The following is a 14,042-nucleotide window of genomic DNA, read 5'->3' on the forward strand; positions in this document are numbered from 1 at the left end:
ATTTTAAATATGATTTGACATGTTAGCCTTAATATTTTAATATATGCTAGCCAAATAGTCATTAAATTCATGACAACTAAATTTCTTCTTCTTTCCTGAAAATTATTACATGATATGTATCACTTAGGAATCATGTTCAGTATATACCCAGTCTGGGCTAAGAAATCAGAAATTTTAATCTTCTTCTCCCTTGTTGTAGTTAACATCCACATATCAGAGAGAATATTCAGCCTTTGGTTTTTTGGGGACTGGCTTATTTCACTTAGTGTAATATTCTCCAGTTCCATTCATATTTGGTAAAATGCCATAATTTCATTCTTCTTTATGACTTAGTAATATTCCATTGTGCATATATGCCACACTTTCTTTATTCATTCATCTGTATTAGGGCACCTAGGTTGGTTCCATGGCTTAGCTATTGTGAATTGAGCTGCTATAAACATTGAAGTGGCTGCGTCACTGTACTATGTTGATTTTTACATTCTTTGGGTATAAACTGAGAACTGGGATAACTGGGTCGAGTAGAGGTTCCATTCGAAGTTTTCTAAGGAATCTCCATACTGCTTTCCAGAGTGGTTGCAGTTCCATCTATAATGTATCAGTGAACCTCTTTCCCCACATCATTGTCAACATTTATTGTTGCTTGTATGCTTTATAATTGCCATTCTGAATGGGATAAGATGGAATCTCAGTGTAGTTTCAATTTGCATTTCTCTAATTGTTAGAGATGTTGAATAATTTTTCATATATTTTTTGACTGTATTTCTTCTTTCTGACCTGCCTGTTCAGTTCCTTAGCCCATTTATTGTTTGGGTTATTTGGGGTTTTTTTTGGTGTTAAGTTTTTTGAGTTCTTTGTACATTTTGGAGATTAATGCTCTGAAATGATGGTGGTAAAGATTTTCTCCCATTCTATAGGTTATCTTTTCATGTTCTCGATTATTTCCTTTGCTGGAAAGAAGCTTCTTAGTTTGATACTATCCCAGAAGTTCATTGGACTAGACAAAGGTGTAAGAAGGGAAGGGAGAGGGGATGGTAATAGGAAAGACAGTAGAATGAATTGGACATATCTTTTCTATGCTTAGAGATAAATATAAGACCAGTGTAACTCCATATCATGTACAACCACAATAATGGGATCCCAATTGGAACAAGTTGTATTTATTCTATGTATGTATAATTTTTCAAATTATACTCTATTGTCATGTAGAAGAACTATTCCATGGGAGATGACTACATTAATTAATATTTTGGTAAAAATTTGAAGTGCTTGTATTATGTACTTCCTGATAATAAGATAGTTTAGAAATTTGAAACTTACAACAAAGTTTTTAGGTTTGTATATTCCCCATAATGAAAACATCATAATTGTATTGACTGTGACTTTTTTCCACTAAAAAAAATTGTTTGAATTTCCTTATATCACCAAAAGTATTTTAGAAATCTTTATAAAAGTTAGGTATAAATATAAATATAACATGATTTTTATGTTGTCTTTGATTCTCTTCTAAAATAAAAGATCAGATTTTTTTTCCCCTCAAAAAACCTTGAAGTCTTCATATTGCCAATCCATGTCTGCTAGAATGACTCTATAATGTCACTATGAATCTTGGATCCTTCCTGTCATTCTAAGATTCATGCTCGCCAGAGTTTCAACCATTATCTCCACATTTCAGATAGGCAGCCACCCAAGGGGCATAGAAGTATGTACAACAGCTAAGGAAGGAGAAGTTAGACATTGGGGAGGCAACTGGTAAGTCCAGTGAAATACATCAAAAATACATCACTGAAATACATTTTATTGACTTTTCATAATCTGCATCTTTTTGCTTACTTATGCCCCAATTTTCTCTATAGTAGTTTCCAGTTCTTTAATGCTGAAGTTATGCCTCATTTATGGTTGTATAATTGGTTTTTAACCTACATGATTTTTGTTGTTGTTTTGTTTCCTTTGAATCTTTAAACTAGTATCTTTTTATTATAACATATTTTGCAGAAGATTTGAAAAATTAGGAAACATATAAAAGGGAACATTAAAATTATTTAGAAATTATGTATTATTTATATGTCAAGTGATATGAGATTACTTTTACATTATTTAGGATAACTGCTAATATCTTGCTGAATAGTCCTCCAATATTTTCAATTTCATATATATGTATATTTATGATTAAACAGTAGCTACTTTATTCCCCATAGAATTTTAGAAACTATTTATCTTAAATATTTGTGTATATATATAGACATATTTTTAATTAATATTGAGACATGATTTTTGTGACTCCATGGCATTGCATAACAAATCATAGTTTTATATAGCTGATCCCTAATTGAAAACATTCTGGTTGCTTTTATGTACTTAGAAATATAAACCTATTAATGACATGAATAAGCTTCTTTGAACATGAATCTTTGCATAATGAAATCAGGATGACTTCATGGAAGTGGAGCAGGTCAAAATATAGGAGTCTGCAAAAGAAAGAGCACCTTTTTCAGAGGCCAGTAGATAATGAAGTAGAAGTTACCATAAGTCAAGCTTTAGTGTGTACTTGTTGAGAGTAGGAGGAGTGAGAGACCAGAATGTTCCCCTCTTCTTTTCAGGCAGGGGCCAGAGATAAAGAAAGCCTTGAGAATATTTGGAACAATTGATTTGCTAGTTCCTTATTCAGTTAAATAAAAAAAAAGCAAACAAAGAATTGACTAAGAACACACTTGAGGTAAGAAACACTGCTCTGACTTCTCCTGAACTGGATGAGTAAAGAAAGAGATGGATATCATAGTTCTCTGCTAGGGACTGCCACAGGGCAGTTTGGCATGGTGTACAGACCGGATATGGAATTACATAGTGGTATAATTTGACTAATGAATGACAGATAGATTAGATTTAAATATTTCTATATTTCAGGATATCCTGATTTGTCATGCTTAGGATAGGAATTATCATAGGATAATTTATCAAAACATATTTGCAATAGAAAGTGTGCAAGGAATTAGGTTAGGGTTCTTGAAGGACAAATTCAGAGTGTAGAGAGAAGAGGGAGGAAGGGAGCTAGGGTACATTAGGGATGATTCTGGAACTTATAGATTTATCAGTTTGCTTTGATATCTGGGAAAATAGAGGGATAAATCAAAGAGACAATTGATTTCCATATACTTCAAAGAGAAGGAAAAAAATGGGGTAACAACCAACATGACTGAGTGAAGTAAATCACTCCAAGTTAATCTAATTTTATTCTCTGACACAATGACAGGACTTAAATATGAGGGGAAGTAAAAGAGTTCATATATCTTTACTCAGCAGGGTTTAGCTCTTGTCTCACATGATGTTCTCATCAACCAGTAAAGACAAAGCAGTCCTGTTTAAAGGGTGTGAAGCTGTGACTGCAGCGAGTCAGAGACCTGCTGGGGCAAAGGAAGTCAAACTCCTAACGTGTTTATTGGGTGCTTATACTAAAAGGCATTAGCATTAATCTCCAGAATTTAAGAACACCACACAAAATCTACAGAACAGGAAAGTTGTTAAACCTGTGAGGATTTGAACAAATCTAAAGTGATTTTTGGAAAAAAAGGTTGGCTGTAATAAATTGAAGATCGAAGAGGACTGTTGATTAAAGTGCCACTTTTAAAAAATGATAAATAGTATCCACTGTTGGTGAGGCATTCTGACACATTGTTGCCATAAATTAGAAATGAGACCTGGTAAAGCCGTTTGTATTATCCAGGGGACTTTGTAATGTTTACTGCCTTTAGTTGCATCCTTTGTCGCATAATAATCAGTCCTTTTGTATGTTCTGATTTACAGGACTCTGACACATCTTCCATCTATTCGTGGCTATATTCCTTCTGTAGGTTCTACAAAGTACTTGACTGTTACTTTGTAAGAAATGAAGGACTCCTTCAAAAATGAATACTTACTTGAGTAAAATTGCTCAGCTTCCATGCCTTTTTCATAGAAATAACTTTTTTTTTATTTCAAGGCTAACTTGTGGTGCAATCTTTTTGAAAACATTTTAAAAGGAAATTAAATTCAACACATGTCGTATCAACAATGCACACACAACTGTGAAGACCTGACAATATGGAAAGCTAGAGCTCTAGAGAGGTACAAACTGGAAACAAACCCTGTGTCATGAGTGCCACTGGCTGCAGTGACTGTAAAATTTATCCTGATACTGGGGATTTTCAATTAGGAAAATTGTGTACGTCAGTATTATAAAATATGGTCTTACAGCCTCATGCTACTTAACTCAGCAGTTCCACTTCTGGTTTTTTTTTTTTTTTTTTTTTTTTTATTTGTTTATTTATTTATTTTTGGTACTGGGGATTGAACTCAGGGGCACTGGACCACTGAGCCACATCCCCAGCTCTATTTTGTATTTTATTTAGAGACAGGGTCTCCCTGAGTTGCTTAGCACTTTCACTTTTGCTGAGGCTGGCTTTGAACTCCTGATCCTCCTACCTCAGCCTCCCAAGCTGCTGGGATTATAGGCGTGGGCCACCACTCCTAAATACCCCCAATTATGGGTATTTTATCCTAAGGGAACAGCAGTGGTATAGCAGAAGATACATACACACAAGGTCCTTTGCAGTGTTTTTTTTGTTTCTTTGTTTTTTTTTTTTTTTTTTTTTTTTTTTGTAAAAAAATGTTTGATGATATCTTACCTTTAAAAATGAAATAAATGATGGCATGTCCTAGAAAGGGAATATTAATCACTGAGGTGAATTTGCAATAAAATGATAAAAGTTGTTATAATGTCACAAAAAATTCACCATTAAGTTAAAAGAGAACTGAATTAACAAATAATTTACATGATAGAATTATTTAAATGAGTCTAGAAGTAAAGACAAAGTAGTTATACATGAAAATATTGTGTATGTTTTCAAGAATCAAACATGATTTTCACGGTTCCATATTTTTCTTAAACTAAAAAACACTTGCAACTTTTGACTTAGAAAACCAACTATATAAGGAAAAATCACATATCATGCCAGTAGTGATTATCTTTAAAGACTATTTTATAATCTTATTCTTTTTTCTCTAATTGTTCAGTACTTTATTTTATTCATTTATTATTTAACTTTACATTATTGTGGTTTATTTAAAAACCCAAACTGGGTTCCACATTTATTTTTATTTTCCTGTATTTTATATATTTAATATGTACATAAAAGATCAAAGTTATAAATACATCTTTATTTTTAATTCTATATGTAACTATTTAATATATAACTATATTGATTATATGTAATCATACAAAATATAATATATAATATATAAATATGGAATATATAAAATAAAGGAAGATGAGCTTGAACCACTCTAGTTTTTTGGTAATTATAGTTTTCTAAACACATTTGGCTATGATTCTGATTTATTTTTACTGATTTAAAATTTTTATTGATTTATGTGAGACTATGATTCAGCAATCCCAATATATATATATGTGAAAGTAAGATAGTTACATATTTTTGTTTGTTTCTATCTTTTTTCAGTCATTTCGAGGTTTGGTATAATTTCAAACATATAGAACATTTGTAAGATTGTACCCCACACACTATTTTACTGTTTAAGTCATTTGAGAGTAAGTGTCAGACATCATGCTTCTTTAACTGAATTATTTGTATGGATTTCGTAAGAATTAGAACATTGTTGTACCTGATCAAATTACCATGATGAAAATTGAAAAATTTCAGATCACAGTGTTGTTATATCCTCACAGTACATATCTAGAGTTGCAGGTGCATTTGGTTGTCATGTCTTTTAAATTTCCTTTAATCTGGAACATTTCCTCAGTCTTTAATTACTTTGACATTTGAAGAGTTTAGGCCAGATATTTTGCACAGCATCTTCAAGTTGGGTTTGCCTGATGTTTCCTGATGATTAATTCAGGTTATGCATTTTTGGCAAAGACACCACAAAAGTGATGTTGAATCCTTCTCTAGTGTGTCCTGTGTATTTGTCCCATTATTGATGATGTTGTCTTTGATCAATTAGTTAAAGTAGTCTCTGCCAAGTTTCTCCACTGAAAGTTACAATTTTCCCCACTGTAATAAATAACCAATTTGTGGGAAGATGCTTTCCAACTATGGAAATGCCTGTTTCCCATCACACTTTCACCCACTGGTACTGATCCACTGGTATTTTCTTGATCCAGATGGTTAACTATGCTTGCTAATGATAATTTTCTAACTCCATCAGTCCATCTTTATTGTGTTAGGAGATGTTCTCTGTAAAGGAAGGACTTCCCTTTTTAATTTTATCCTTTACTCATTTCTTTGTTTATATCATATTTTCCATGGTGAATTTTAATCCTTCACAGTAACAACTAATTTTGGTTGCCTAATTGTACAAATTTAACCAGTGGAAGTCTTGTGAAGCTGGGGCCTGCTTCCTTTTGACATATCCACATCTTTTAAAAATGCCTTACTTGCTCCTGTCCCAGAAAAAATATATATCATCTGTTATTCTATACATTTCAAGTCCCTTCCCTGCGTCCACTTTATACTATGCCAGGATAGGTTTTTTAGTGAGTGGGTGTAGAGAATCCATACAAATTTTGTGATTTTTTTTTTCTAAGTCATGAAGTATGTCATTAGTCAGATTTAATGTTTATGAATCCAGTTTGAAATCTCTGCTGAGGTTAGAGACTAGCAGGTGTGGTTGTGATGAGAAGCTGGTTCTGAGTCCAAGTTTAGCTCCTGTTTGTCAAGTTGGGAAAGTCACATGATTAGCCTTCACTTCAGTTCACTTGTCTATAAGGTTGAATACTTTAAAGTATGCAAAACAAATATCTAATTGTTTTGACTTTTTGATTCTATTGAAATTATCTAGGAAGGTGAGTTTGAATAGTCTATTAAATTCCAAGTTTAAACTTAGAACAATGGGATTTATCAAAATAGTTTCTTGGGAATTTCTTGATTTCTATTTGTCATCTAGCTCTAAGCTTGCTAACTATATCTAGTTACTGAGAGGCTCGGTATTGAATGTTGGCAAAATTATCAATCGATGGACTAGATGGAGACAAGAGCCTTCCTAGTCTCTTTCACACACTAAGGGAAGATAAATTAGACCTTCTACACAGGGTACTTGCTGTGAATGTAGAACAATGCTGAATTTGGTTATATAGGTTTTGGTGAACAAAAATCCACAACTCCTGTATTAGTAAACTGGTGTTTCTGTGTCGTACTATAAAGCTTCAAGTCTCCCAGGGCAGAAATTCTTTTGATATCCCTTTAAATAAACTTGCTACTTAGGCGCATTTTTATTTGTGTGTCTGATTTGTCTGATATTGCACACTGTGCTTTAAAGGATAATAATTTTCATTAGGTTATGTTTTAATTTTTTCTTATGAACAGTTCTTTTATAAAACAGTGTTTGCAGTAGCATAAAATTTATTTAAGTTGAAATATTTTGAGTTTTAAAGTTAATGTGGTCTTCCAATACTATTTCTCTAAAACAAATTAATTAATAAAGCCTGATTAAATCATTTTCTCCTTATAATCACATTGACTTTATGAAAAACAGCATAGATCTGCTTGTGTATTTTTGTGAGGTGTGCAGGAGGCATGCCTGCATTTTTCTCAGTGCATGATTTTCAATTAGAACGGAAATGCAATTACAAAGTGAATTGGTGCAATTCTCTAGATAAATCAAGCAAAATACTCTTCTAACTCAATGATCTTCATATATCAGACAAAAGTACATTTTAGAACTTGTTTGAATAATCATCTCAAATCTCCAACTAAATTTACTTATAAGCACCTCATATTTTTGAATTGCTTTTATGTTGTTCTACCAATATTCCAAGGGTACTGCTTACTTAAAATAATTCTGAAGCCAATGTGCAGACTTTTCCTACCTTGTACTTAGGAGTATCTCCTCAACTAGTGTTCAGAATATTTGCATGTATTTGTGAATACTTCTGTTCATTAGCCTATTTTACTTTGCTAGGTGTTGCATCTATTATTTGCAAACCTTTATTTCAGTATGTTAAACAGTGTCTTAATTTGTGTTGGTCTGCATAAATTTTCAGTGACCTTGGGAAATTGCTTATTTCTTTGGTATTTTTTCCTCTTCCACAGATGCATTTTTTAAGAAGTATTTTGAGGATGAATGTTTTCAAGTCATTTTGAAATTTCCAAGCACTACATATAGTAAGTAATGTGTATTTCTATTTTCCACTCAATTGTAGTTATACTGAATGTATTTGGCAGACAGTCATAAAGGAAGAATTTCTATTTATTGTTATTAAAATTTAATATTGAGGGAAAATGTATACCAAAGATAAAAATGAATTGTTAGTCTGAATTAAGTTAATTTCAAGATTTGTTTTCACTGACTTTTATTATTATTTTTTTAATTTCACGTAACAAGTATTTCCTACTTTAAGTGAAGTTTTTTCTCCTCTAATCATAGATTGAAAGAGTGAAGGAGATTAGCTAGTGTTAATATGGAAATTTTAAAAAGAAATATTAAATTAATACATACTAATATTTGCCGTATTTTTTAATTTATATAAGCATTACCTTTAAAACTCACCCAAATGTTTTAAGATAAGTATTTTTATTCCCATTTAAAAATGAGAAAACTGAAACCCCAAAACGTTAATACTTTGCTCAAAGTCTGTTCAAAGTGTTGAATCCAGATCTTGAACAAAGGATTTTTCAAAGAATTCTGCCTCCATCAAAAATTTACAGGTTAAATAAATTTAATTTTTTGATTTTTTGTGAAATAGAAAAGAAGCCTATTTATTTAATCAGTAATAATACTGCCAAAACATAAGACATATTGCAATAACAATGAAAAAATATAGATCAAATGTCCCTTAGGATAAGAGACATAAATTCTTAGAGTTTTTTTTTTTTTTTTTGAATGAGTACGGATGCTTTAATTTATAAAAGGCACAGAGTTTTCAGAACAAACAAAAATGATGTAGAATTATACAATTTTTAATTTCAGACTTTGCTTTTGGAAAAATAACTTTCTGCTGCAATATTGTCACTTCTTTTTTTTTTAAATGAAAGTGTTTATTTTTTTTCTTTTTTTTAATTAAAAATCATAAATATACATAGGGCAATGTTGTTTGATTCATTGTTATTTTTTTTCCCTTCCCCCCCACACATCCCACCCCTCTTTTCCCTCTATACAGTCCTTCCTTCCTCCATTCTTACCACCCTCCTTATCCCTAAACCTAAACCTAACCCTAACCCTAACGCTAACCCCTCCTACCCCCCATTATATGTCCTCATCCACTTATCAGCGAGATCATTCGTCCTTTAGTTTTTTGAGATTGGCTTATCTCACTTAGCATGATATTCTCCAATTTCATCCATTTGCCTGCAAATGCCATAATTTTATCATTCTTCATGGCGGAGGAATATTCCATTGTATATATATGCCACAATTTCTTTATCCATTCATCAACTGAAGGGCATCTACATTGGTTCCACAATCTGGCTATGGTGAATTGAGCAGCTATGAACATTGATGTGGCTGTATCTCTGTAGTATGCTGATTTTAAGTCCTTTGGGTATAGGATAAGGAGTGGGATAGCTGGATCAAATGGTGGTTCCATTCCAAGCTTTCTGAGGAATCTCCATACTGCTTTCCAGAGTGGCTGCACTAATTTGCAACCCCACCAGCAATGTATGAGTGTACCTTTTTCCCCACATCCTCGCCAACACCTATTGTTTCTTGAGTTCTTGATAATCGCCATTCTAATGGGGTCAGATGAAATCTTAGGGTAGTTTTGATTTGCATTTCTCTAATTACTAGAGATGTTGAACATTTTTTCATATATCTGTTGATTGCTTGTACATCTTCTTCTGTGAAGTGTCTATTCATTTCCTTAGCTCACTTGTTGATTGGATTATTTGTGTTCTTGGTGTAGAGTTTTTTGAGTTCTTTATAGATTCTGGAAATTAGCGCTCTATCTGAAGTATGAGTGGCAAAGATATTCTCCCACTCTGTAGGCTCTCTCTTCACATTACTGATAGTTTCCTTTGCTGAGAGAAAGCTTTTTACTTTGAATCTATCCCAGTTGTTGATTCTTGCTTTTATTTCTTGTGCTATGGGAGTCCTGTTAAGGAAGTCTGTTCCTAAGCAAACAAGTTGAAAGTTTGGGCCTACTTTTTCTTCTATAATCTGCAGGGTCTCTGGTCTGATTCCAAGGTCCTTGATCCATTTTGACTTGAGTTTTGTGCAGGGTGAGAGATAGGGGTTTAATTTTATTCTGTCGCATAGGGTTTTCCAGTTTTCCCAGCACCATTTGTTGAAGAGGCTATCTTTTCTCCATTGCATATTTTTGGCACCTTTGTCTAGTATGAGAAAATTGTATTGATTTGGGTTTGTGTCCATGTCCTCTATTCTGTACCATTGATCTACCTGTCTATTTTGGTACCAACACCATGACGTTTTTGTTACTATTGCTTTGTAATAGAGTTGAAGATCCTTTATTGTGATACCCCCTGCTTAGCTCTTTCTACTGAGGATTTCTTTAGCTATTCTGGGTTTCTTATTCTTCCAGATGAATTTCATAATTACTTGCTCTATTTCTCTAAGGTAAATCATTGGGATTTTAATTGGAATTGCATTGAATCTGTATAGCACTTTAGGTAGTATGGCCATTTTGACAATATTAATTCTGCCTATCCAAGAACATGGGAGATCTTTCCATCTTCTAAGGTGTTCTTTAATTTCTTTTTTTAGTGTTCTGTAGTTCTTATTGTAGAGGTCTTTCACCTCTTTTGTGAGATTGATTCCCAAGTATTTTATTTTTTCCGATGCTATTGTGAATGGGGTAATTTTCCTAATTTCTCTTTCTGAAGATTCATCACTTATGTATAAAAATGCATTGGATTTATGAGCATTGATCTTGTAACCTGCTACTTTACTGAATTCACTTATGAGTTCTAAGAGTTTTCTGGTGGAATTTCCAGGTACCTCTAAGTATATAATCATGTCATCAGCGAACAGGGATAGTTTGAGTTCCTCTTTTCCAATTCATATCCCTTTAATTTCTTTGGTTTGTCTAATTGCTCTGGCTAGAGTCTCAAGAACGATATTGAATAGATGTGGTGAAAGAGGGCATCCCTGCCTTCTTCCAGTTTTTAGGGGGAATGCTTTCAGTTTTTCACCATTTAGAATGATATTGGCCATGAGCTTAGTGTAGATGGCCTTTACAATGTTAAGGAATGTTCCCACTACCCCAGTTTTTTCTAGTGTTTTGAGCATGAAGGGATGCTGTATTTTATCGAATGCTTTTTCTGCATCTATTGAAATAATCATGTGATTCTTAACATTTAGTCTGTTGATATGGTGAATGACATTTATTGATTTCCAGATGTTGAACCAACCTTGCATCCCTGGGATAAAACCCACTTGATCGTGGTGCACTATCTTTTTAATATATTTTTGTATGCAATTTGCTAAAATTTGGTTGAGAATTTTTGCATCGATGTTCATTAAGGATATTGGTCTGAAATTTTCTTTCCTCGATATGTCTCTGTCTGGTTTAGGCATCGGGGTGATATTGGCTTCATAGAATGAGTTTGGGAGGGTTCCCTCCTCTTCTGTTTCATGGAATACTTTGAATAGTATTGGAATGAGCTCTTCTTTAAAGGTTTTGTAGAACTCAGCTGAGAACCCATCTGGTCCCAGACTTTTCTTTGTTGGTAGGCTTTTGATGATCTCTTCTATTTCATTGCTTGAAATTGATTTATTTAAGTTGTGTATGTCCTCCTGGTTCAGTTTAGGTAATTCATATGTCTCTAGAAACTTGATGTCTTCGAGGTTTTCTGTTTTGTTGGAGTATAGATTTTCAAAATAGCTTCTAATTATGTTTTGTATTTCACTTGTGTCTGTTGTCATATTTCCTTTTTCACTCCAAATTTTAGTAATTTGAGTTTTCTCCCTCTTTCTCTTTGTTAGTGTGGCTAAGGGTTTATCAATTTTGTTTATTTTTTCAAAGAACCAACTATTTGTTTTGTTAATTTTTCCGATTATTTCTTTTGTTTCAATTTCGTTGATTTCGGCTCTGATTTTAACTATTTCCTGTCTTCTACTACTTTTGGTGTTTGTCTGCTCTTCTTTTTCTAGGGCTTTGAGCTGTAGTGTTACGTCGTTTATTTGTTGATTTCTACTTCTTTTGTTGAATGCGCCCCATGAAATAAATCTTCCTCTAAGTACTGCTTTCATTGTGTCCCAGAGATTTTGATATGATGTGTCTTTGTTCTCATTTACTTTTGAGAATTTTTTAATTTTCCTCCTGAAGTCTTCTGTTATCCATTCATCATATAATAGTGTAGTATTTAATCTCCAGGTATTGGAGAAGTTTCTGTTTTTTATTCTGTCATTTATTTCTAATTTCAATCCATTATGATCTGATAGAGTAGAAGGTAGTATCTCTATCTTCTTGTATTTTCTAACAGTAGCTTTGTGGCTTAAAACATGGTCTGTTTTAGAGAAGGATCCATGTGCTGCTGAGAAGAAAGTGTATTCGTTCTTTGTTGGATGATATATTCTATATAAGTTGGTTAAGTCTAAATTGTTGATTGTTTTATTGAGATCTATAGTTTCTTTATTCAATTTTTGTTTGGATGATCTATCCAGCGGTGAGAGAGGTATGTTAAAATCGCCTAGTATTATTGTGTTGTGGTCTATTTGATGTCTGGAATTGAGAAGGATTTGTTTGACGTACATGGATGAGCCAATGTTCAGGGCATAGATATTTACGATTATTATGTCTTGCTGATTTATGCTTCCCTTAAGCAGTATGTAATGTCCTTCTTTATCCCTTCTGACTAGTTTTGGCTTAAAGTCCACATTATCTGAAATGAGGATGGATACTCCAGCTTTTTTGCTGTGTCCGTGTGCATGGTATGTTTTTCTTTTTTTCTATCCTTTCACCTTTAGTCTATGGGTGTCTCTTTCTATGAGTCTCTTGCAAGCAACATATTGTTGGATTTTTCTTTTTAATCCAATCTCCCAGTCTGTGTCTTTTGATTGATGAGTTCAGGCCATTAACATTCAGGGTTATTATTGTGATATGATTTGTATTCCCAGTCTTTTGACTCATTTTTGTTTTTTGATATAATTTGCTTTCTCCTTTATTTGGCTATTCCTTTAGGCTAGTTCCTTCCATTGCTGATTTGCATCGTTATTTTTCATCTCTTCCTCATGGAATATTTTGCTGAGAATGTTCTGTAATGCCGGCTTTTTTTTGTAAATTCCTTTAGCTTTTGTTTATCACGGAAGGATCTTATTTCATCGTTAAATCTGAAAGTAAGTTTTGCTGGGTATAAGATTCTTGGTTGGCATCCATTTTCTTTCAGGGCTTGGTAAATGTTGTTCCGGGCCTTCTAGCTTTTAGTGTCTGGATTGAAAAATCTGCTGATATTCTTATTGTTTTCCCCCTGAATGTAATTTGATTCTTTTCTCTCACGGCCTTTAAAATTCTGTCTTTATTTTGTATGTTAGGTATTTTCATAATAATGTGCCTTGTTGTGGGTCTGTTGTAATTTTGTATATTTGGAGTCCTATATAAGCCTCTTGGTTTTCCATTTCATTCTTCAGATTTGGGAAATTTTCTGTTATTATTTCATTGAATAGATTGTTCATTCCTTTGGTTTGTTTCTCTAAGTCTTCCTCAATCCCAATAATTCTTAAATTTGGCCTTTTCATGATCTCATAATTCTTGTAGATTCTGTTCATGATTTCTTACCATCTTTTCTGTTCAGTCAACTTTGTTTTCAAGATTAAATATTTTGTCTTCAATGTCTGAGGTTCTGTCTTCCAGGTATTCTATCCTATTGGTTATACTTTCTGTGGAGTTTTTAACTTTGTTTATTGTTTCCTTCATTTCAAGAATTTCTGTTTGGATTTTTTTCAATATCTCTAACTCTTTATTGAAATGATCTCTTGCTTCCCGTATTTGCTCTTTTAACTGTTGATTGGTGCGATCATTTAATGCCTGCATTTGCTCTTTCATCTCCTCCTTCAATGCCTGCATTTGCTCTTTCATCTCCTTGTTTGCTTCCCTCATT

At 33.0% G+C, this 14,042-nt stretch overlaps 1 protein-coding gene across 3 annotated transcripts in view; it reads left to right on the top strand.

Moving 5' to 3' along the window:
- GALNT13 (polypeptide N-acetylgalactosaminyltransferase 13) overlaps positions 1–14,042 on the top strand; it is a 563,464-nt gene that overhangs the window by 18,948 nt on the left and 530,474 nt on the right. For all 3 annotated transcript variants that reach the window (XM_079134478.1, XM_079134477.1, XM_079134476.1), the window contains one exon: positions 8,082–8,153. The gene's annotated coding sequence lies outside the window, so the exon portion shown is untranslated. The remainder of the gene's footprint in view (positions 1–8,081; positions 8,154–14,042) is intronic.

Source organism: Sciurus vulgaris (assembly GCF_902686455.1).
Source record: "Sciurus vulgaris genome assembly, chromosome: 3".
In the NCBI taxonomy this organism is placed as follows: Eukaryota; Metazoa; Chordata; class Mammalia; order Rodentia; family Sciuridae; genus Sciurus; species Sciurus vulgaris.